At 39.2% G+C, this 24,439-nt stretch overlaps 2 long non-coding RNA genes across 5 annotated transcripts in view; one reads left to right on the top strand and one right to left on the bottom strand.

Annotated features, from left to right (window-relative positions):
- The window catches only part of LOC120375115, a 268,432-nt gene that overhangs the window by 235,913 nt on the left and 8,080 nt on the right, over positions 1 to 24,439 (bottom strand). For all 4 annotated transcript variants that reach the window (XR_005586438.1, XR_005586439.1, XR_005586440.1 and 1 more), the window contains 3 exons: positions 16,518 to 16,571; positions 10,345 to 10,580; positions 10,205 to 10,251 (listed from right to left, as the gene is read on the bottom strand). This is a non-coding gene — a long non-coding RNA (uncharacterized LOC120375115). The remainder of the gene's footprint in view (positions 1 to 10,204; positions 10,252 to 10,344; positions 10,581 to 16,517; positions 16,572 to 24,439) is intronic.
- Positions 4,745 to 12,255, top strand: LOC120375117. Its single transcript, XR_005586443.1, has 3 exons — positions 4,745 to 4,940; positions 9,883 to 10,126; positions 11,745 to 12,255. It is a non-coding gene; the product is annotated as an uncharacterized LOC120375117 (long non-coding RNA).

Below are 24,439 nucleotides of genomic sequence, written 5' to 3' on the forward strand. Positions count from 1 at the left end.
GGATAAGTTCATCAGTGGCTATTAGCCAAGAGAGTCAGGGACACAATCCCATGCAGTGTGTGTCCCTAAATCTCTGACTGCCAGAAGCTGGGACTGGAGGACAGGGGACAGATACCTCAGTAAATGGCCCTGTTCTGTTCTTTCCCTCTGAAGCAGCTACTATCAGAAGACAGGATGCTGAGCTAGATGGACCATTGTTCTGACCCAGCATGGCCATTCTTATGCTCATGCAAATGACCATGTAAGAATATTGAGTAACTCCTGAAATTGCATGCAGTTGCCACAACTGCATGTGCAAATCTGGTAACTGCAATCTATATGCTTATTTGCATATGCTAGTGATTACTTAGTTAGATATCTAAATACATGATTTGGACATGCAGGCATAGAAAAGCACATGCAAATTCTGAATACAAATGGACACCCATCATTAGTTAAAACAAACTAAGTATCCCAAACATCCTGTTCTTTTATTTGTAGATGATCAACTTGATTTTGCTGCCTGAGAGTTAGTTTACATGACCATTTCATTGTTTTGAGGTGTAACAGATTTGCCAGTCTCTTTACAAAGCACAACTTCATAATGTAGCTGGGACTCCATGAAGCTGCTGCATTACAGTGGGCTACTAATAAAAGACTAATCAATCCTCATTATCCAACAGCAGAATCAGTAAATCCCAACTGTTAATTAAAAATAGCCAAGCTACTTTCAAAGGTTTTACTTGCATTATTTGTATTCAGATACAACAATTAGCATATACATTCAATCACACCACACACACACACACACAGTTCCACCAGTCGATGTTATAGTTACCAGTCCAGAGTCCAGATCAATCTAGTGGCCAGCTAGGTTGATCACGGGTAGATAGGAGTCGGGGTCTTTTGGTCGCGACACGATGCTCCGGGGAAGTCTTGGCAGGATGAACCAAAGTTTCATGGCAAGGCATCCTGTTTATATAGTGATTTTTCCTCACTGGGATCAATGAGTTTTGCACCATCATGCTGTAATCAGTTGTTTGACGAGTGCTTGTTTTCTTAAATTGTCCTTCTCATCCTTTATCTTGTTCTTTCATCAAGTCTCTCAGGGAGTTAACCCATGCTGGTTTTGATCACAGCTGTCTTGTCCCCATTGATAGGCGCCTGTCTCATCTTTAGAGTCGTCAATCTGCCTTCCTCTGACATTTCAACAGAGGCGTGTTGCAGGTTCCTGGCACCCATGTGTCTGTCTCCGGTTCCTCCCTAGACCATCTGGTTCAGCGATGGCCTTCACACTTATCTCTTCTTAACACACACATTCCTCATTCACACACAAAACAGAATTAATTTACACAGAACATTTTCAACAGAAACATCAAGTTGCAATGCAAAATAAATCATGGCATTCTTTTACTTATTTTAAAATGCTAAACCTACAACAAATTGGTGACCCTCAAAGATCTGTTACTGCCTTGAAATCAGTCCAGACACAAAGAAATTCTGGCTCATGCATCTCTACCAATGGTGTATCAGGCCATTCCTTTCTGCTATTCAAAAAGAGTGGCTGGCAGGATATTGTCAAATCATACATCAATACATGCTACATTATTATCTTTTATTCTAAATCATACAAAATACAAACATAAAATACTACTACTAAAGTGTTCCTACATCAATGGAAGCCCTCTGCTGTTGACATACCTGAGTCTACAATGAGGGGTAGTTCAGTATTGCTATGATGGTGGGGATATATTTCACCCCCCCACACACACACCTGACCATAGGTGCTGACTCCATGGGTACTCCGGAGCTGGAGCACCCACAGGGAAAAATTAATGGGTGCTCTGCATCATCTGGCAGCCAAGCTCCCCCTTCCTCACCTCCTTCTCCCCCACCCAGCATGCCACATCCCCGCTCCTCCCTGTCCCTCACAGCGCTTCCGCCCTCCCACCGCCAATCAGCTGTTTGGCGGTGCTTAGGACTTTCGGGGGGGTGGGAGCGGAGAGGCGATGCATTCAGGGGAGGAGGCGGAGAAGAGGTGGGGCAGGGGTGGGGCCATGGCCGGGGGGCGGGACAGTCGAGCACCCACCGGGCAGAGGGGAAGTCATCGGCTATGCACCTGACTGACATAGTTTTGTCAACCTAAGTTGTGTAGGCCAAGACCAAGTCACAGTGCAGGAGTAGTTCCACATAGATCAGATTGCAGACTCAGGCCCTGAATGTGTGTCCATGATCAAAGTGTAGGATTTCTTGCAAACAGAGATAATTTATAAGAAAAAGAAGGGATGGACACAACTTAACTAAGTCCTCCCCTTTCCCATTGTGTATCAGTCTATTAAAAAGGAAATATTTAGTTTAGTATCCTAATTACTGATGTAATCAAACATCTGCAAAAGCTGAAATATCTGTAAGTCAGAGCCTCATCTTGCTGATAGGGCAACCAAGAGATTCACAGCATCCTTATGCAGCAGCTAAATACTGATTTATTTATTTATTTATTTATTTATTTTTGGTGGCAGGGTGACTTGTACAGTATTAAATTGTGTGTGCGCGTGCATATTCCTAAACAAACATTCCCATTGTGGGTTTAAAGTTTGTTCTACATGTCATCATGAAACTATTTAAGAGTAAAAAAAAATTCTGTATTGATTATTTTGGATCTCATATGCCTTTAGTGCATTTCATTCTGTCTGAGCTCTATCACACTGAGAAATCAATCTCATAACATGCCAACAACCCTTATGAAAAATTAGTATATTTAGTAAATTGTAATTTTCATAATTTTTCAAGTTAACAGAGGTTGAGAGTTAGTACCTTGTTGACTGTAAAATAATAATAATAATAATAATAATAATAATAAAAAGCTTAAGCAAAAATAATCCTTGGATAGTTCTTAGTCTTAATTACTTCTTGCCTGAAGCTGAAAAAATATGCACTCTTCTGTTTTACACACACACAATTACTTTATACAGTTCCAAATTCTCTGGCCAATGGGGTTAAAAATAAATTAATAAAGGAAAAATCTGACCTATAGCCCCTTCTCTCCGCGCCGTGCCCTCCTCCCCCCCGATTTTCTATGTATTAAGAAATGGAGAATTCAAAGCATTCCACTCAAAGACAATCTCAAATAAATGGTGATGTCCTCTCCTCGAGGTAGCTCATTTGGCAGGACATTTTAATGTTAATTTCCCATAGGCAGATGGCAACTTCAAACTAGTTTTTACTATGAAAAACAAGTTTGGATAGCAGGTATCAAATTATCAATAGGTAAGAGTATAATGAATATGCAGTGTTTTTGTAAGTGGAACTACTACTGTGTTAACCATTTCAATTTACTTAAAGGTGAGAGGGGGCATACTTTGCCCTCCTACCTAACATCTCCCCATTAGTCTGTTTCATCCACCTGTTGCTTCTGATCATAAACCATAGGAGATAAGGAATTCTTATTACTTGCTTGTACACTGCGTAGCCCTGTGTGCCTCTGATCACTGACTGAGCCCCTACACACTACTGTTATACACATAAATAATATAGATGGGAACAAGATGATTTCTCTCTTTTTTGTTGCTGCTTTAATTTGTGAATCTATCACAGAGACTGACTGGGAATCTAATATACTACCATGTGCTGATGCAGCAGTGGCTGTTTCACTCTTTCCCAGAATCACCACATGGTATCAGAGTTCTAAGACTGACTAGTAATAGGTGGTGAAAATGCCTTGATAAATCTACGCTGCTGCTGCCATAATTTAATATTCCTATAAACCTTATGTCTTTTCATGCATTGCTTATTTTGTGATGCACATACTTGGTTGACGGGACAGTAAAATGCAGCTACTGTAAAAGGAAGATAAGTCTCAATTAACCCCAAAATGAGAGTAAAGAAATATGTTCTGACCATCTTTAGAAAACAGAAATGAACACAGATGAAAGAACAGACATGTGACTAGCGTCAAAATTATGGACCAGATTCCCATAACCTTACTCATATTGATTGGTACCTTACTCCACTGAAGTCAATAGAACTACATAGGGAGAGTAAAGCGGTGCCCAACATGAAGGTAGAGTCAGGCGCTATATCCCTCCTTTCCCATCCTTGCTAATACAATTTCATAACTGGAAATTTTACTGAATACATATCCCACCATGAATTCTATCTTTTTGGCTGCCTCCTCATCATAGTACCCCAGTGCCTCACAAACATTAACAAGTTTATGCTCATTACACTCTTGTGAAGGAAGTACAGGGAGGAACTGATGCAAAAAAAAGTCAACTGAAAAAGAGTTCCATCCAATTACATCATACAAAGGCAGAAAACAAAATAGTGGCAAATTTTACAAGTGCTTGTATACAAATTCTAGAAGTCTAAATACTAAGATGGGTGAAGTTGAGTGGCGAGTATTAAATGAGGATATTGATATAATAGGCATCACATAAACTTGGTGAAACAATGATAATCAGTGGGACATGGTAATACCAGGGTACAAAATAGGTCACTATATGAAAAAGAAAGCATTTATAGTAGGGTGACCAGATGTTTTTATAGGGACAGTCCCATTTTGGGGGACTTTTTCTTATATAGGCACCTATTATCCCCCACCCCCTGTCCTGTTTTTTTCACAGTTACTATCTGGTCACCCTAATTTATAATCAAATATAGTCAAAATCTTAACTGAATCAAACTGTACCATGGAATCTCTATGGATAGAAATTCTATACTTGAACAATTAGGGTGAAGCAGTAGAACTATACTACTGACTACAGGACTAGGATGGTGATGGTGAAGTGCTCAGGACGATTAGAGGCTACAAAAGCAGAAAAGCCAATATAAATGGGGATTTCAACTATTCCCATATTGACTGAGTACTTGTCACCTGAGGATGGGCTGCAAAGATAAAACTTCTAGACACCTTTAATCACAGCTTCTTGGAGCAGCTAGTTCTGGAACCCACAAGGGGAGAGGTGATTCTTGATTTAGTCCTAAATGGCACACAGGATCTAGTCCAAGAGCTGAATATAGCTGAAATGCTTGGAAATAGCGACCATAATGTAATTATATTGAACATCTTTGGGCTGAGAGGGGGCAGGAGGGGACAGAAACCCACCACAGTCACACTGACTGCAAAAAAGGGAATTGCACAAAAATGAGGAAACTAGTTAAATAGAAATTAAACGGAATAGTTAGAGTGAAATGGCTGCATGGAAAACTAATTTTAAAACACCATAACAGAGGCTCAAACTAAATATATACATTCCCCACCTCTGAAAAAACCAACAGTAACAAAAACCCAGTATGGATTAAAAAACCCACCATGGCTAAACAGAGTAAAAGAAGCAATTAGAGCCCCCAAAAGCATCCTTTAAAAATTGGAAGTAAAATCCTACTGAGGAAAATAGAAAGGAGCATAAACTCTGGTAAGTCAAGTGTAAAAATATAATTAGGCAGTCCAAAAACAAATTTGAAGAGCAACTAGCAAAAGACAAAAAAAAACCCAACAATCCATAAACCTATCAGAAGCAGGAAGCCTACCAGACAATCAGTGGGGCCACTGGACAGTGAAGGTGCTAACGGAGCACTCAAGGATATGGGGGAGACAGCCACATCTAACTTATTCTTTTTAGCAACAAATCTAAAGTACTGTCCTAAATTGATGCCTCAATAGAAGAAGTTTTAGACAAGGCTGTGTGGGAGAAGCTAAATGAATTATTTGCATTGGTCTTTAGTGCAGAGGATGTGAGGAAGGGTCTCAAACCTGAGCCATTCTTTTTAGGAGACAAGTCTGAGGAACTGTCCCAGATTGAGGCATAAATAAAGGAGTTTTTAGAACATATTTATAAATGAAAAAGAGTAATAAGTCACCAGGACCAGATGGTATTAACCCAAGAGTTCTGAAGAAACTCAAATATGTAATTGAAGGACTAACTGCAGTATGTACCTGGGGCGGCAGGGGGAAGGGATGGGCAGGGGTTCCCTTGAGTCTTCTCCAGACCCTGTTTCCAGTCACTGATAATGTCTTTCCTCCCAGTTTGTAGCATATGAGGGATAAAATCAACAGACAAAATGATGGGGTCTAAATTAGCTATTACCACATAAGAAAGATCTTGGAGTTATTGTGGATAGTTCTCTGAAAACATCTGCTCAATGTGCAGCAGCAGTCAAAAAAGCTAACGATGGTTGGGAACCCTTAGGAAAAGGGGAGATAGGAAGACAGAAAATATCATAATGCCACTATATAAATCCATGGTACTCTTCCACTTTGAATACTGTGGGCAGTTCTGGTCATACCACCTCAAAATATATATATTTCAATTGGAAAAAGTTATTGAGAAGGGCATCAAAATTGTAGATATGGAACAGTTTCCGTATGAGGAGAGTTTAAAAAGACTGGGACTGTTCAGTTTAGAAAAGATATGACCATGGGGGGATATGATAGAGGTCTATAAAACCATGAATGGTGGGGAGAAAGTGAATAAGGAAGCATTATTTACCCCTGGTTCACGTGTGAATTTCATGGACCCCTTCACATAATTTATGTGAGCCTGCTTCACATAAATAGGCATGAAATTTAAAAATAAAAATAAGGAAATACTTCTTCACACAGCACACAATCAACCTGTTCAATTTGTTGCCAGGGGATGCTGTGAAGGCCAAAGCATAACTGGGTTCGGGAAAGAATTAGATACGTTTGTGGAGGACAGGTCCATCAATATTCATGATCCAAGATGGTAAGGGATGCAACTCTCCATGCTCCGTGTGTCCCTAAAGCTCTGAGTGCCAGAAGGTGGGACTGGATGACAGGGGATGCAGGGGCGGCTCTAGGATTTCCACCGCCCCAAGCAGGGCGGCGTGCCGCGGGGGGCACTCTAGCGGTTGCCGGTCCCGCGGCTCCGGTGGACCTCCCGCAGACGTGCCTGTGGATGGTCCGCTGGCCCCGCGGCTCCAGTGGACCTCCCACAGGCACGCCTTCGGATGCTCCACCGGAGCCGCGGGACCAGCAGACCTTCCCCAGGCATGCCTGTGGGAGGTCCGCCGGAGACGCCTGCCGCCCTCCCGCTGAGACGCCGCCCCGAGCGCGCGCTTGGCGCGCTGGGGTCTGGAGCCGGGTCTGAGGGGATGGATCACTCAGTAGTTGCCCTGTTCTGTTCATTCCTTCTGAAGCATCTGACATTTTCCCCTGCCAGAAGACAGGAAACTGGGTTTTGACCTAGATTAATTTTAGGCTCAACAACATCAAATTTAAGTGGGAGAGATCATCTAATATAAGCACTATAACACTGGAGAGTTTGTATGAGAAATTAATATCTGTTAGGTTACCAGTCTACTAAGCCAATAGGTTTCTGTGCATATATGAAGGTCCTTGTTTGCCCCTGAACCAATATCATGTTACAAAGGCATATCGAATTAATGTTGATTAACGAAAAGTATTTGGGGGGATTCATTTATTTTTGATTTGACAACTAAACATAATATTTTCAAATCAGTGCAATATTATTTAGCCATTCAATGCATTCAAAATATGAGGGTACATTTTAAAATTAACTTTAACACGTTGATCAGGAACCAGACCTTCTGTTTTTGTACACAACACTTCTGATTAGTGGCTTTTCCATTATGGATAAATCCTTTATCTTCCAGGCAACTGTATCAGTCTATGTAAGTGTCAGATTACTAACAAGTTAATGACTCAGACCTGTTGTGCTTTAATGCTTCATTTATTACTGGCTTGCTAGCCATCAATGAACTGCTGCCACTATAAAGAATCTACCGTAATGCTAACCTGCTTTTGAGTTATGCAATTTATTTTTGTTGTAGTTGCCTGGAATAAAAGCAAAGACTCAGTGCTGGCAGAGTTTTCTAAGCTTTGCTTAATCTCTATACTGGAAATGTTAAATTAGAATCTTTTAATAACTAAAAATTTTAAACTTTTGAATTAAACATGAAACATTTTTCTCTGGATAAATTAATGTTCATCCACATAGAAAATTTTGGATTTAACATTATTTAAGCAATTTAAAATTCAATTAAAGATTCATCTATTGCATCAGGTACCTGACTTCAGGCTACATTTTAATCATGATTATTGTTATTGTTTTTGACATTCAAAAGCTCTAAGGGAGAAACATGAAGGTTAATTCATGTAGAACAGAGACTCAGTTCCTTGGTGATAAGTATGGTTGGATATCAGACAGCCACTAATAGTATATGCCAATAGTTCTGTTGTATACCTGAGTACAGTGAGTAATTAAAATTATTTAAATTTCTTTTACTCTTCACATTCTAGTTTTATTGTTACTTTAGATGTTACTCTTAATCAGTTGCTACATTGACAACAGTGGCAGTGGTACCTTCCCTAAAAGGTAGACAAAATGGATTTTACGAGAGACACTTTACACGAATAAAGCATTCACAACAATACAGGACACACAATACAAAAAATCAAATTGAGAAAATTGTTCTCTGGGAAGAATTATTTTTAAAAAAGCAAAAAACCTACTGTCAGGCTCAAGTACATTTATACTGTTTTAAGTTCTCATAGAAGGTGCAGAGGGGGAGGGAAGCGAGAGGGATATCAGAAACATATGATCGGCCTGACTGTGTAAGTAGGTCAGAATTGAAATGAAGTGGCTATGTGGGAAAATAGTGTAAACCACACCTATTCAACTGTCAGTGGTTCTGTAAAAGGAATGAAACTGACAGGCTTGCTGTGTTGCGGGGACCAGTTCAGCTTTTGAAGTAAATAAGGTGCAGCTCCCATCAAAGTGAAGAGCCAAATTTGAACCTCAACTACATGAGGATAGAGGCTAGATTGCAGTTTTGCCCCAAACCCTGTGTATGGGGTTGAGCACAGCTGAGCAACCCAAAGAATAATTCAGGGAATTAACTCTGGGCAACCAAGTTCTGACCTTGTTTTTTCCTTACCCTCAGGACTGGAAGAGAAGTATTTTCTATGGACTCATACCCACAGCAAATTATTATACCTTGTAATCTAGCTGAGCTGCCCTGGTCAGTGTGTTGGGGAATAAAGCCACGGTTCCAACCATTCAGGCCTTTCCCGGCCCAATTTCCACATACCTGCTTGAGGGGGGTGGGAAGAGAGTAATCACATACCACACACTGACTGGGTAGTCCTTGCAATGGTATAAGAGGGGTTCTTTCTCCTTATTAAGATCCTGCATGTGTCCTTCAGATTGGACATAATCTAGTCCTAATCTGTGAGTAACTGTGTTCAAGTTATAGGAGTTATTCATCTGTAGCAAGAACATATTAAGGCCAGTCTTTACTTACTGCAGATTTCTGAATTGTCTAATAAAGTTTGGGGGGTGGGGGTGGGAACAGCATCCTGACTTGTTGACCCTGTAACACAGGTAGCTATGAGTGGCATACGGACATAGGACCTGCCAAATGGGATCAGAATAGTAGTCCATCTAGAGCAGCAGCGTGTCACCAATAGTAGCCTGTACCAGCTGCTTTAGAGTAAGTTTCAGGAAACCCTAGTAGTTATGAGATAACTTTCCCCCAGGGAAATTTTAGCCTCCCAATCATCACTAGTTAGAGGTCTGATGATGTCCTGAAACATGAGGGTTTATATCCCTTCCAAACCTTTTAATTAAAATATTTACTGTTATAAGTCTGGACATTGTTGATATCCTTATAAACACCTAAGCTTTTTTTCTGGATCCTGCTAAGGTCTCTAATATCCTGATGCTTCAAGTTCCACAGGCTAACTGCAGTTAGATTATTTTAGATGTATCTCAGCAAATATTTCACAGGAGGTTTTATACCTTCTTTTATAAAACAGCAAGTTACTGAGGTAGCAAAAATAATATTTGTATAAGTCACACATTACAAAATTGATTTAAATCTTACTGTTTGTATGTATTGATTTTTCTTTCTTTTCCCTAGAGCAAAAATGAGCTGTTTTACTGCTACTTTTCTAACCACTAACCATCAAGTCTGCTTTTTAAAAAAAAAAATCCATTTCATCCTGTAATGGTTCTAAACAGCAGGACACCTACTGTTTAAAAGACCATCCCAAAGTAGACCTAAGTATCATCAATACAATTCTGCTGGAGGAATGCATTCAATAAGCAGCTTGTCATGCCCCTCAGTGGTCACTTGAGATCGGTTTCACTGTATATTGTTTTGAGTAAGTGATAAAGTTTAATATTTTAAGTACCGTGGCTCAAATCCTGAAGTGTTTACTCAAGCTCAGATTGTTTCTTACCTGAAGGGGATAGGAAAAGCTCCATAATTCTGTTTGTAGTTTCCTCTCTAGAGAAAGAACAGGGTGTTAACCCAACATTTTCAGCTTTCTGAGTCTTGGGTAATGCCACAGAACCCAGGAGCACCTGTGTGAAGGCCTACCTGAGCCTCTTCCAGTTTCCTAGCAACCAGTCTCCACATGAGCTGCACTGCCCTGGGTGCCTTGGCCTGCTTCTGACCTTTGAATTTCTGAGCTCTGGGTGTCTTGCAAGAAAAAAAAATCTGCTTGTCCTTCAGAAGGAGGAAGAACTTGGTGCAAAAATCCTGCATCAAGATTGGCTCCCACTTGCCCTCCCTGAGATAGAAGGAGGAGAATTCATGCATTCATCTCTCTGCTCCTGCCACATAATGGGAAACAATTAATCAAATGTTGTCACATAATTGGCCTGATCCTCAGCATACACAGTTTTACATCAATAATTCTCCTGACTTCATCGGGGTTACTCCTGAATTATGTGGCCATCAGTAAGGTCAGAATCAGACTCAATATTGTTTGACAGGAAGGCTAGTTTATAGCTGTAGCTTCCTTAATTTTATCTACTGGATATGTGCATATGGAAACATGCAGTAATCAGAAAAAAAATGCACTTGACTTTCATGTTAATATGGCTAACCTGGTAGAATTATCCAACAAGCTTCTGCTCTGTTTTGATTACCTTTTGTGTAATGACAAATTTATTAGGTGCTAACCAAATCTTGGTGGGTGGTGAATTACACAGAGCAGAAGCTACAAGAATGATTGATTATTTTCAATAATTACGTTATAATTTCAAGCATTTATGGATTCCCAGGGCTATGATTTCTGTGTCAAATTCATTTTACCCTAAGCGTTTGATGAACGCCCCCCCTTACAAAAGTTTCACCTGTAAAGTTTTTCTTTTCATGTTTCATTACAATTCCAAAAGAGCTTTAATTATTGAAATACACATACTGCACAGTAGTTAAATCCTGAGAAGAAGAAACATTGTTAAACATTTCTATTATCTCCGAAGTGTGTCCTTAAAATATTCCAGATGGAGTCATGGGGCCAAATCCAGAAGGCCTTCCTACATAGATTTCATTCAGATTGAACTACCGTTTACTAAGATTTTTTTTCCCCTTGAGCAAGCACAGAATTATAAACTAAGGCATAATTTGCCCCTTCCACTGGAGAAGCCCAAACTTTAGAAGATCTCTGCTGAGTGGCTGAGGGAATGGGGAGCGCCAGCTCTTTGGCATTGTTTTTTTCTCCCACTGGCTGCTGCACAAGATCCTCTTGGGGAATAGTGGAAAAGGGAATGAATACTGAGATGGTAAGATTTGCCAATGGCACAGAATTATTTAGGTTAGTTAGGACTAGAGAAGTCTGTGAGTGAGAAGATTCAGAGAGGACTAAACAGTGGCTGAAGCAGGATGATATGACTCTGTGACCTGTACCAGACAAGCTTAATCACAGGGAACCTGTAATGTGTCAGCAATCTGGATTTGATATTTAAATCTAATCTAAAATTTCCTGTCTCCAGGCCCAGGCCCCTGAAGCCCCCCTCCTTCTCCACCAGAAGCCCCTAATCTCAATTCAACTAGCAGAGTTCTGTTGGAGGGTGGAGCAGGACGATGCTCCCTGAGAGCTCTCTGCTTCCCAAAACATTGGCAAGTCTGTGAAGGAGCAGAGCTGGTGGATCCAGGTGGTAGCAGTAACCTTGAGGAGGTGTGATTGGCAGAGGAGGCACATCTGCTGAGGCTACAGTAGCAGCCAAGGAGAGACCTGAGGAGATGACCTGACCTCCACTGAGTAGTTTTACAATGCCTAGCCTGATCGCTTGACTGGTATTCTGAGATTAGGATTTGCTCTTTTGTGCCAAATTTGGAGCATACTTCCTTGTTGCGCTGCTATTTATGTTTTTCAGCCCCACTGTAGAAAAAGAAATGGGTGGAGGGGGGGGAGGCAGAGGAAATAAAGTAACTTTGGCTGTATTATGAACTGTTATTCATTTTTTTAACACTACAGTGAAAACTTTCTATTGTAAGTGTCCATTCCAGTCAGTATACTACATGGTTTAAAATTACATGTTGGTCCATATTATGAGCTCATGACATATGAGCCAAAACATTAATAGGATAATATATTTTGAGATAAGTGTAAATTAAAATGCCCCATTTTGTATAACATTTTTTTCTGGTGTCCAATAACCTTAAAAAAAGGCAGGTTAAAATATATTTCAAACAGTGACCTCTTTCATTCTGTGTTTCTGTCTGGAATTAAAACCCTCGAAAAAGGGTACTTATATAGTACAAATAATGGTACAATGTTTATTATAGAGGCTCTTACAGGTGCTGCATTAATGGTAAATGTCTACCAGACTGTCTGCTATCGCTTTTCACCTCTCTGAAAGCCTTTTTCCCTTCCACTTCCTTCAGAGTCATTGCAGTTTATTAATTTGAGAGGTAATAAAATGTGAGGGTGTTCATTAGGAGATGCTATTTGAGTAACATACATGCTATTTCAAACAGGTAGTGATAAAATCTTTGTGTGTATCTCACCGTAAGTGTGGATGAAATATGGCAACTAAATTCAAACTTTAAAGTCTCCATCAAATGGTCAGTTGGAGAGATCATAAGTGAGCATAATATTGGTTAGACCACTGACAACTAGAAGATTTTTAGTTTTATTTTATAAACCTCTCAACAGCTTTATAGAATATATTAGATTTATTTCATTACATGTATCATATGTAAGATAGAGACAAGTTAGAAAGCATTTGTATCATACTAAACAGTGTTATATTTTCATTTGATGATGCCATATAAATAGTTTAAAGATACTGAAATATATTGTGAGACAACAGAATGGCATGGGATGCATGTGAATATATATTTTAAACATGTAAAAATATCAAATATAAATATATGGAAATACCTTTTCATGTGATTTCATACAAATAGCTCAGGGGTTTAAGGAAATAATAGCAAAGAATCCTGTGGCACCTTATAGACTAACGGACGTTTTGCAGCATGAGCTTTCGTGGGTGAATGCCCACTTCGTCGGATGCAAGAGTGGAAATTTCCAGGGGCAGGTAAATATAAGCAAGCAAGAAGCAAGCTAGAGATAACGAGGTTAGATCAATCAGGGAGGATGAGGCCCTGTTCTCGCAGTTGAGGTGTGAAAACCAAGGGAGGAGAAACTGGTTCTGTAGTTGGTAAGCCATTCACAGTCTTTGTTTAATCCTAAACTGATGGTGTCAAATTTGCAAATGAACTGAAGCTCAGCAGTTTCTCTTTGAAGTCTGGTCCTAAAGTTTTTTTGCTGGAGGATGGCCATCTTAAGATCTGCTATTGTGTGGCCAGGGAGGTTGAAGTGTTCTCCTACAGGTTTTTGTATATTGCCATTCCTAATATCTGATTTGTGTCCATTTATCCTTTTCCTTAGAGACTGTCCAGTTTGGCCGATGTACATAGCAGAAGGCATTGCTGGCATATGATGGCATATATTACATTGGTGGATGTGCAGGTGAATGAACCGGTGATGGTGTGGCTGATCTGGTTAGGTCCTGTGATGGTGTTGCTGGTGTAGATATGTGGGCAGAGTTGGCATCGAGGTTTGTTGCATGGATTGGTTCCTGAGCTAGAGTTACTATGGTGCGGTGTGCAGTTACTGGTGAGAATATGCTTCAGGTTGGCAGGTTGTCTGTGAGCAACACGTCTGGCTCTGTTGATCTGTTTCCTTATTTCCTCGTGCAGGTACTGTAGTTTTGAGAATGCTTGGTGGAGATTTTCTAGGTGTTAGTCTCTGTCTGCGGGGTTAGAGCAGATACGGTTGTACCTCAGTGCTTGGCTGTAGACAATGGATCTTGTGGTGTGTCCGGGATGGAAGCTGGAGGCATGAAGGTAGGCATAGCGGTCGGTAGGTTTTCGGTATAGGGTGGTGTTAAACAAAGACTGTGAATGGCTTGCCAACTACAGAACCAGTTTCTCCTCCCTTGGTTTTCACACCTCAACTGCTAGAACAGGGCCTCATCCTCCCTGATTGATCTAACCTCGTTATCTCTAGCTTGCTTCTTGCTTGCTTATATTTACCTGCCCCTGGAAATTTCCACTCTTGTATCCGATGAAGTGGGCATTCACCCACGAAAGCTCATGCTGCAAAATGTCCGTTAGTCTATAAGGTGCCATAGGATTCTTTGCTGCTTTTACAGAACCAGACTAACACGGCTACCTCTCTGATACTTGACACCATGCAAGGAAATAATAAGAATACAAATAAAGAAGTTGCAGCTAGGCAAGCATATGAATAGTGTACATCTTGCCTCTATAGAACCACATACCAAAGCATAAATTGAAAGGCTCCTTTTAAGTAGTATGATCAGAAGGGGGAAGAAATAGTTGTGTGCAATAGGGTCTCAATCCAGCAAAGCACTTAAGCATGTGAGCAGGCCCATTGAAGTCCCCTGGGACCCAATTTAAGCTACAGCCTAACACTTTTTGGCAGGAGTGTGAACAACTTGTAGTGCTAAGCCATTTTACTCACAAGTAATCTCAACGATACCAATGGAACTACTTATATGAGTAAGGCAACCATCATTTGGCCCTTTAACTATACTCCAACTTATTTTTCTAATATTGAAAATGGTAGCCTGTTTTGCACTATAGTTGATTCCTATCACTCTTAACCATGCCTGAGATTGAAAAAAACATGTCACATACAGATAAGCAGGAGTTAACGGTCTTTCTAGGCAATCATTAAATGCTGATATTCATAAAGTCCTAGTTTCCCAGAACTAGCATAGCCAGTGCTATCCAAGGTCTAGACTGAATCAGGATAAAAAAAAAAAGATCTTTAGGTCTGGATCCATTACATAAATACAGTGATCTAGGAAGACAGGAAAACCTTTTAGGATAACAATTCATAGCAGGCCAGGGGATGAGAAACAAAAACTATTAACAGACAGGGGTTATTATTGGTGTCCTCAAAATTAGTTTCTTTGTAGATGAACTTCTTAGAAACTACACAAACACCTATTGGAGGAGAAGAGCTATGTAGCATGTAATTCAGAATCTTCTGTTCAGTAACTCATACATCAAAATGAAATACCTACACATCTTACACTGACTTCATTTTGGCCTCACTAGGACTATTCACATGAGCAACTTGGGTTTGTAGGCTCCAACCCTTTATTATAACCGTGTTAGAGGCGAGGGGTAAAATGCTGGATCCACTGAAGTCAGTGACAAAATTCCCATGGAACCAGGATTTCACCCTCAGTGTGTAGTATACAGCTGGCTTCTTCTTGCCCTGCTGCTTAAAACAAATCCCTGAGCAATATAGCTGCTAAAAACATGCTAGCTGTATTTGTGTTCAAAACTGATCATCAAAGAAAGTTGCACCTCACTATCCCCACACCGTTGGTAGGTATATATCTAACTTGCTATTCCAGACCTTCAGCCTGGTCTCACTTGCAGAATACACACATTTCCAAATCTATCCATCTATAAGTGGCCTCAGCTTTCAGGTTTCTGTTTTGATCTTGTTCAGTGTGTTTGCAATAAACTTTTCCAAGGTCAGCTAAAGGAGCTTATTCTTCTGTAGTGTTTGAATTGTAGGCTTCCATCTCACTTTGAGCTAGTAGTTAAAGCTTGGTCTTAAGGACAGCTATGCTTGTGTTTTTGCTATAAATATGGCTTTTCAGCACCTTGGGATGAGAATGGAGGATGAAAAACAGGACTGAGTGCAAACACTGAAAAAGACTAGCAGCAGAAACTAAATGTGAATTTGCTGAATTTACCGTCGAGCTATAATGAGATATTGCTTAAAATTAAGTTAAATTATGCAGCTGTTTCCTAGTATATTGTGCTAATGCATCCCAGAAATTATAATTTTCTGATTGGAGGACTATGTGGAGGAAATCATACCATTCTCTAGTCCTATAACAATTCATTTCTTGATTTAAAAAGGAAGCCAGTGTTTTTGCAGCTGGCAGGAACAGGCAATAAAAGATGACAATCCAAGGAGGCCTGGTTAGTCACTGACACAATAAAACAATTCTGAACAAAAGCTGCAGAAGGAAAAAGGCTTGAAAGCACCACCACAAACACACAGCATCAGCTGATTAGTTTCTGTGATAAAAGACTATATGGGACTGGTAAGAGAAACAGTTAAGTATGTTAAGTACAAGAATTGTTGTCAGACATGTGTTACTTCAAACCTAAGGGCTTGTAAATTTCATGGAACAGTTCACTCATCACTTTAAAACAGAAAAGCAAGGAATGGATCAGCTTTAAAGAAAAAAATCAAATTTTACTGATTAGCAGTCTTCAAGGCCTTCGACTTCCATTTATTTTCTTAGGAGGTTTACCTGAATGTGGAATGAGTGAAAACAGAATCAGGATTTCAGGAATTGGTCTTATTTAAATAGTAGAACAAAGGGAAAAAATGCAGTAATAATTTCTTCATTAGAAATGGGTTCATGGGAAAAAGATATACAAAGTGTGTATAGAAAGTAATTAAGTATGTTAATTGGAGCAGGTGGCTTATTATTATATCATTTGACCAGCCTGCTTTCTTGTAGCTATTTAAAATTCCAATCTGACAAATTCAAAAATCTGTACCACCCATTGTTCATAACTGCTTATGCAAAGACCATCCCACAAAAACAAAAACTCCAGATGAAGACACATAATAGCTTTTCAGAAAAAAAAGAAAGCCTTTCAGTTAGCATCAATATTTCAAATTATCTCTTTATTCTAATAGTCTTTTTGGATGATTCTTTTGTTTTAGTCAGCATTTCTTTTTTTAAAACAAGTTGAATCAAGGGGGAAAATATTTGATTTCACTGAATATGAATAACATAAAATGAGGTTGTGCAGTGCTTCATGACCATGCATATTTAAACATTTTCGATAAATACATGTAAAACTCATGTTTTAATATTGTGATAAAGCACTGCCTGGAAATAATGATATGGAAACATAAGAACGTGTTCTTTGCAATCTATCTTGTCTTTCCTAATGTGACTCCTCCCAGTACAGTCAATGAAAAGAGCAAGCAGGATTTGACACTTTTATTTTCTAGATTCATCTGATTCTGTTAAGCTACCTGTTACTTAATTTATCATATTGAATTACAATATTATTCTTTATTAAGAGGCTTTATCTATAATCAGAGATTTTCAGGATTCTGAATCTTGCTTACTATATATCTGATCCAAAATTCACTCAAGTCTATAGAAAGAGTCCCACTAAAAGCAGTCACAATTTTTCCAACTAGCAGTTTTTTCTTCAGATAATAGGGTTACATTGAAAAAACAAAATAATTTAACATTTTTTAAATATTCATTTTTTTCCAAAACATACAAAAAATAATAGCAATTTTTCCCCAGATGAAAAATTCTACAGGGAAACTATTAATTTTTTCATCCATCTTTATCTCCCATTGACCTCAAAGGGCTGTAGAGTAGGCAGCATTTGCCCATAGCTTATTTCAATCCAGAGAGTCAGTCCGCGAGTGAATATTATGGCTTGTTTTAAGTAATTAAAAATGTGTGTGAGCTCTCTACCACTTCAATATCTTAGTTAGTATTTATCATGACTTTTTAAAAATCAGATTCATTTGTATACACTCTTCCTATCCTGAGTCTCATGCAGTAATCAATAATTATGTGGAAATGTTTAGACACTTAGGGCCCAAGTATAGCTGTATTATGACTCCTTTTCTGCAGCTCGGCTTGTAAAAGGATCTGTAAACAAAGTGGATCTGGTCCAAGGAGTATTCCTTTGTTGCAGAGAAAATGTGGGCATTCTTTATGTCAGGGATCAGCAACCTTTGGCACGCGGCACATCAGGGAAATCCACTGCCAGGCTGGGATGGTTTGTTTACCTGCAGCGTCGGCAGGTTTGGCCGATCGCAGCTCCCAGTGGCTGTGGTTTGCCTTTCAGGCCAATGGGGCTGCGGGAAGTGGCGTGGGCCGAGAGATGTGCTGGCCGCTACTTCCCGCAGCCCCCATTGGCCTGGAACGGTGAACCACAGCCAGTGGGAGCTGCGATCGGCCAAACCTGCCAACACTGCATGTAAACAAACCATCCCATTCCACCAGGGGATTTCCCTGATGAGCCGCGTGCCGAAGGTTGCCGATCCCTGCTCCAAGTCCACCACCTACCAAAGTTCATGAAGCAAGAGGCATGTCTGGTTTTACCTGAAGGAAGACAAGTGGCTGGTATGTTCCTTTTCCTAGATTCCAGACTGGCCTTTAGGAGCTATAGGCAGCCATGGTATGAGTACAGCCCTGAAGCTGCACTGGGGAAAAGGCTTCACATAAAGCAACCTTTGCCTCCCCTTTTACCCTTTGCTAAACTCAACTCCTGCACTCTACACTGTACATTGCTATGAATCAAACATAAGATTAATAGAACTAAAATATCAGAAATGTTAAAAAGTCATTTTTTTCCAGTTTACTTGCTTTATATATTTGTCAGCATTGTGTTCAAAGTCAGTTTCACGCCTTTGTTGATAGTCAGTTCCATTACCCTTGCTTGCTCCTCTAAGGAAGCAGACATTCATATTCTTCCCTGGGCTTTACAAGAGTGTAAAGCAAACTGAAACCAAAGAGGCAGCCAGCAGGTGTGTAGACTGAAAAGGGAGATGCAAAAGAGAAATACACTCAGTTAAGTCTCCTGCTATTGCTCTTAGGCCAACTCAAAGAAAGTTCCCCATAAACAAATAAGGGGAGCAAAAAACCTCTCCTGTACATACTTTTAAGGGAATTGTAAAAATGTACTCTCTCTGTAGAAATAAGAAGGCACAAATGCAATGGGATTATAGAATACTTACAATGTCTTGCATGGGTGCTTCATCAGGAAACTGAAAATCAGTCAGTTATTTTAAAAGCCACGACATTACATCAAGATTTCTCTTTCTTCCACCAAATGTGGAATTCTTTCCATTCCTGCTCCCTCACTATTCCAGCTTTGGATCAATGACAAATTTTCTTTATGCATCAAAATGTCATGATTGTAAAGCCTGTTGGTTTGAACCACTATGAGGTTGAAATGGGAGCTTTAGGACTATTGAAAGGGGAGAGTAGACAGAAATGAAAATTGAAAGAGGCAAATAAATAAGAGAAGCTACATTTCCTAAGGCCTCATCCTTTATGCCTGGGACATTCATTGCAGTTAATGTTCTAGATGGTTACTGCACCAACAAAATGGTAGAACAGCAGCAGAGGTTTGTGAGACAGAGATTATAAAACTCACTTCCATAAAAAAGTTAGCAAAAACCATTTTCTTAAACCTGGATTTTCCTCAGCAAGCTCTACACACACATTTATACCCAGTAACAAAAGAAAAAGAAAACAATCAGTCCATTTCATATTTGATCCTAGAGGCTGAGAGGGAAAGAGAGTGTTACAGTTCCTTTTTCAATTCTGTTGGAAGCTCTCTGATACCGTGCTGATGAGGACCATTCAAGTACCTCGTGATAGATTTAAAAACCCTCCTGTTCTTTTGGTAGACAGCATGATACCTTATATTCTATAGTCTGCACTAGCCACTGAGTTGTTTTCAGGAGCAATTTAAAACATTGCCTTTGACCTAAAAAGCTCCAAGTGATTTGAGCCCTATATGCTATACAGAACACCTCATGGAGTGATACTGCATCACTTGAGGTCAGCTAAGGCTCTTGAAATAAAAACCTCTGGCTTTAAATGGGAGGAGTAGCAGGGTGTTTTGTGTGAGGGATCCTTGATTCTAGAACTCGCTACCCTCCTTTTCCAATAGAACCTGATTCTGATGATCTGGGCCTGCTAGAAGGATCATTAATTTACACAAGCTTTTGACCATGGGGGATATTTGGATGGTGGTTGGATTACTGTATGGAATTGGAATCCTTCAGCTGTCACTGTGCAAATAATGGACCGTTATTATTTGATCAGGGCATTTTATAAATTGAAACTAACTAAAAAATATATCATTTTCTAATGTACAATAATACTAGCCTACATAACAGTAATACTATCTGCATATATCTCATAACAGTACCACATATAATACCTGCTATGCCCATTATACATTTGCCTTTTATATGTATATTGAGATGTGGATATACTTGTAGCATATTCATAAACAGTTAAAATATGAAAGCCATTACAACTGAAAACATTAGGTCAGTTGCTGATCACTTCCTCACACTCACACACAAAAATCAAAACAAACAAAAGTCTGAAAATAATAAACAAAACAAACAACACTCCAGTCAGTTTTCATTTAGCAAAGTTTTCCAGGATCTGTCTCTTATGCCTTGTTTCATCCATATATATTACCCCCTCACACACACACACACACACACACACACACACACACACACAATTTTACACTTTGAAAATGGGCTTTTACAACTGAAGTGCTGATAGATCCTTAATGATAGTGAAACAAACAATCCTCTACAATCCATATTCCAAGGGAGAAATCTTTCATTAGCTCTTCCCTTAGGGTGTATCTTAATGGTTATTCTAGTCATAGCAGTATGATAAATTAGAGAGTAATGCTATCATGGCACTAAACCACCCAGCACTTTTTAAAAGAAATTATTCAAATGTTAAAAGGCATCTAAGTAGTAATTCTGGTGTGCAGTACAATATATTTTTTTCTTCCTTTAGGTGTAAGAAAGTTCCTTTGTTTACACAAAGTTCGAGGGTTGAAATTTTGGTTTCCAAGAAAGAAATTACTTGTTCAGTACTAACATGCAAAATTGGATCTTTTCTTATAGTGAATCGCTGACACAGAACAATTGTTTTCAACCCGTTTTTCTATGCATTACCTAGTAGTCATTGTCTTGATTTGTTTTTAAAACAAATTAATTGTGTGTCTTTGTATTTAATATGATTTATCAGCCTACATAATCTGAATTCCACCAAAACTGTGAGAGTTACCTTTGCCTTAGGGTCTTACTCTCTATATGATTATGCAGTGAGCATAAGGTGTTCCTAAGAACTCATACCTTATAATAGCTTATTAATAGAAATCAGTGTGTAACGGAAGCTGTTCTCTGTGCCATAACACAGAAGATAAAGTCTTTGAAATAGATTGTATTTGAAGTCAGGTAGGTATACCATCAACCCAAGAAACATTAACATAAATGCTAAGGATAGAAATCAGTGTCAAAGAAAGACATACTATAGGACCACCAAATGCTCAGTACTCTCCTATATCTGTAAAGGTGGATCAAATTTTGACTACTTCTTTGTAAAGGACTAATTAATTTTATTAGAGAGTAAGTAAATTCAGCTGTGAATGTTTGAGAATCTAATGACTTCCAGAGATTCAGAATGAATTCAGCAATAAAAGCTAATTAGAAGGGAAATGAATGCCTAAAATATCCCTGGTGTGCATAAAGAAAGAGTGTAAAGACCATTAATTGAAATTAAAATTTAACAGTAGCCTAATGCTGCATGACATAAAATTCCATCTGTTGTGTAGAGCCACTAAACAAAGGTACATGGGGAATAGCCTCTGTGCCTCTGCTTTTCGAGCTTTCAATGAATGTATTTTAATATGAAAACCACCTTACACACAGAGAAATCTGGTGCTCACACAGTCATCTTGGATATGATGCTTCTTGTAATCCCTAAATCAAGGGGGGCGAGGAAAACTTTGCTAGATCAAGGAGAATTTTAATTAGAATTTTATTTTATTTTTTCACTTTTCTGTCTTTATAACCTAAGAGCTGGGGAGTGTGACCGTTTCATGCTATAAATGTTTGAACTAAATCCTTTTCAACAGTCATTTCATGGCTCAGAGAACAGCCCTAACCCCCTTTCATTGTTCAGGCATGATTCTGGAACTTCCACCCTTCCAAGAAAACATTGAAGTCAATGGGACTACATACAGTGTGTAAAGTCTCTTCAAGACCTGGTTCTTTTTTAGCATGTAAACTAGCGCTTTGTTGAATAAATTATAATGAATAATTCATTCTACAATTTTTGCCTTATGTCCTGCTCTAGAACCATCCATGAACAGATCATAATTTCTTCAAATGTATGCATTATTCAGAGTGATTCACTAATTTCTTTAACTAATCCTCTCTATATAGCTTGTTCACATGCACTCTGTCGCAAATATTCAGTGCCTGAAAACTGTACTGTCATAGCTGGACAGAGAGGTTACATCATACTTATGTGTTCCCTGATTGGATGAATATAACTAGGATTACTTTTATTGTGATGCCTACAAGCAATCAACCCACCAATGACAAATAGGTTGTTCAGCAGACAGGGAGGGATACCTTAATTTGTTTGTTTATTTTAAAACAACCCAATGTTCATATGATCAGGAATTACTCAGAATAATCAAGTTGTGCAATGAAAATCACCTGGTTATACAAAAAGAACAGGAGTACTTGTGGCACCTTAGAGACTAACAAATTGATTTGAGCATAAGCTTTCGTGGGCTACAGCCCACTTCATCGGATGCATAGAATGGAACACACAGAAGGAAGATATTTCTGCATACAGAGAACATGAAAAGGTGGGAGTAGCCATACCAACTGTAAGAGGCCAATCAATTGAGATGAGCTATCATCAGCAGGAGAGAGAGGAAAAAAATATATCATCTCGATTATCACTTCAAAGGTTTTTTTCTCTTTCCTATTACAGGATTATCATCCATGCTGTGTGCCAACCAGTGGTAGAGTAACTCTCTAGAGTGTGTTTATGAATTGCAGTTAAGATAACGTGAGAGTAGGGGTAGTGTAACAGGGTACTGGCCAAAAGGCACTGACTCAGCCCCTGTTAGCTCAGAGCCTGCTAGCTCAGCTCCCAGTAAGAGGAAGAGATTGGAGCTGACAGGCAGTGGCTGATGAAAGCCCTAAAGGAGAGACACCTGTGAGCTTGATGAGGGAAGGCCTATAAAGCTAGCAGGAAGGAAGTAGGAGGGGAGGAACAGGAAAATGAGGAGTGAGGGCCTCTTGCTCCCAGCTAGCTGTAAGAGCAAGCTGTTCCCCAAAGGGGTACTGGCCTGGTAGCGAACTGTATGAAGTTGTGGTGGTGGGAAAATACAAGGGAATAAAAGAGCCCTGGTGCTTGAAAGAGTGGTCTCCTGTGAATTTGTGCCATAGAGCAACGAGGAGCACGTCTACAGGTAGCCATGAAGAAAGTTCCAGGAAACAGTTCCATGTGCAGCTGCCCAGTGTCTCAGAATGTATGCTGGGCACATTTTTGTTGCTGACCCATTGTACTGCCCACTTCCTGAAGCTTAGTTTGCCTTATTAGCAACAAAGCAATATATAAAACCTTACAATTACTTTGATAATGATCAATTACTTTGATAATGATATCACGGTGCTGTGATCTCACATTCCTCATCTTCACCTCTGCAGGCCCAACCTCCCTATTGACTACCGTTTCCATTTTATACTCAGAAACATCAGTAATACTTCAGATTTGACTCTGCAGCCTCTCTTCTAAAATGCTATTTTTTAGTTTTAGTTTTACTCTTCTGATACAGAGCTGTCCAAATAAAATATCAGCATTTTATGCAAATATGTCTTCTGTACGTACCTTTACTATTTCCAAAACATTCACTTGGGACGCAAGATATACTGAATTGTATGCAGTTGTAACACCAATGTATATTTCTATCCATAGAATATTTATTGACTTTCAGAATTCTGATTAAAAAGTTCATAATTCAGCACATCTATAGTCTGAAGCATCTCGGATAGAGGTGTGCTGTATCAACCTTCTTTAATTCCAGTCCCAGTAGTAGCTTCTTGTACTTAATTAATTATTGTAAGATATGTGTAGTCATTAAGGAGTTATCTGACAGTCTCTAGATGCACATTATCATCTCTCTGCAGCCAAGATGTTATGATAACATACATAATATTTATAAATATATGGTAAAAATGGCTATGGAATATATCATAGGCTACTTGAGAAAACAACAGGAAAGCCATCTGTGTTTAAAATGGGATAATGAGAGGTGTAGCAGACAGGCTCCAAACATTTCTTCCAAACTATGAAAGTAGAAATATCTGCCACTTAGTTATTTCTTTTGTCCTTGTTCACCTTGCAGACAATAACAAAATGCCCACTTTCCTTGCTGCTGCTGCTACTGCGTTCAGGATGCACAGCTCCTTTTCCCATCATTTGCCTGAAAAATGCTTTTCAGAATTGTCACTGAGTTATATTTAATACTAATATTTTCAGTCATTTGTGTTTACACAGGTGTTGCA

This window comes from Mauremys reevesii, linkage group 11 (assembly GCF_016161935.1).
Source record: "Mauremys reevesii isolate NIE-2019 linkage group 11, ASM1616193v1, whole genome shotgun sequence".
Classification (NCBI taxonomy): domain Eukaryota; kingdom Metazoa; phylum Chordata; order Testudines; family Geoemydidae; genus Mauremys; species Mauremys reevesii.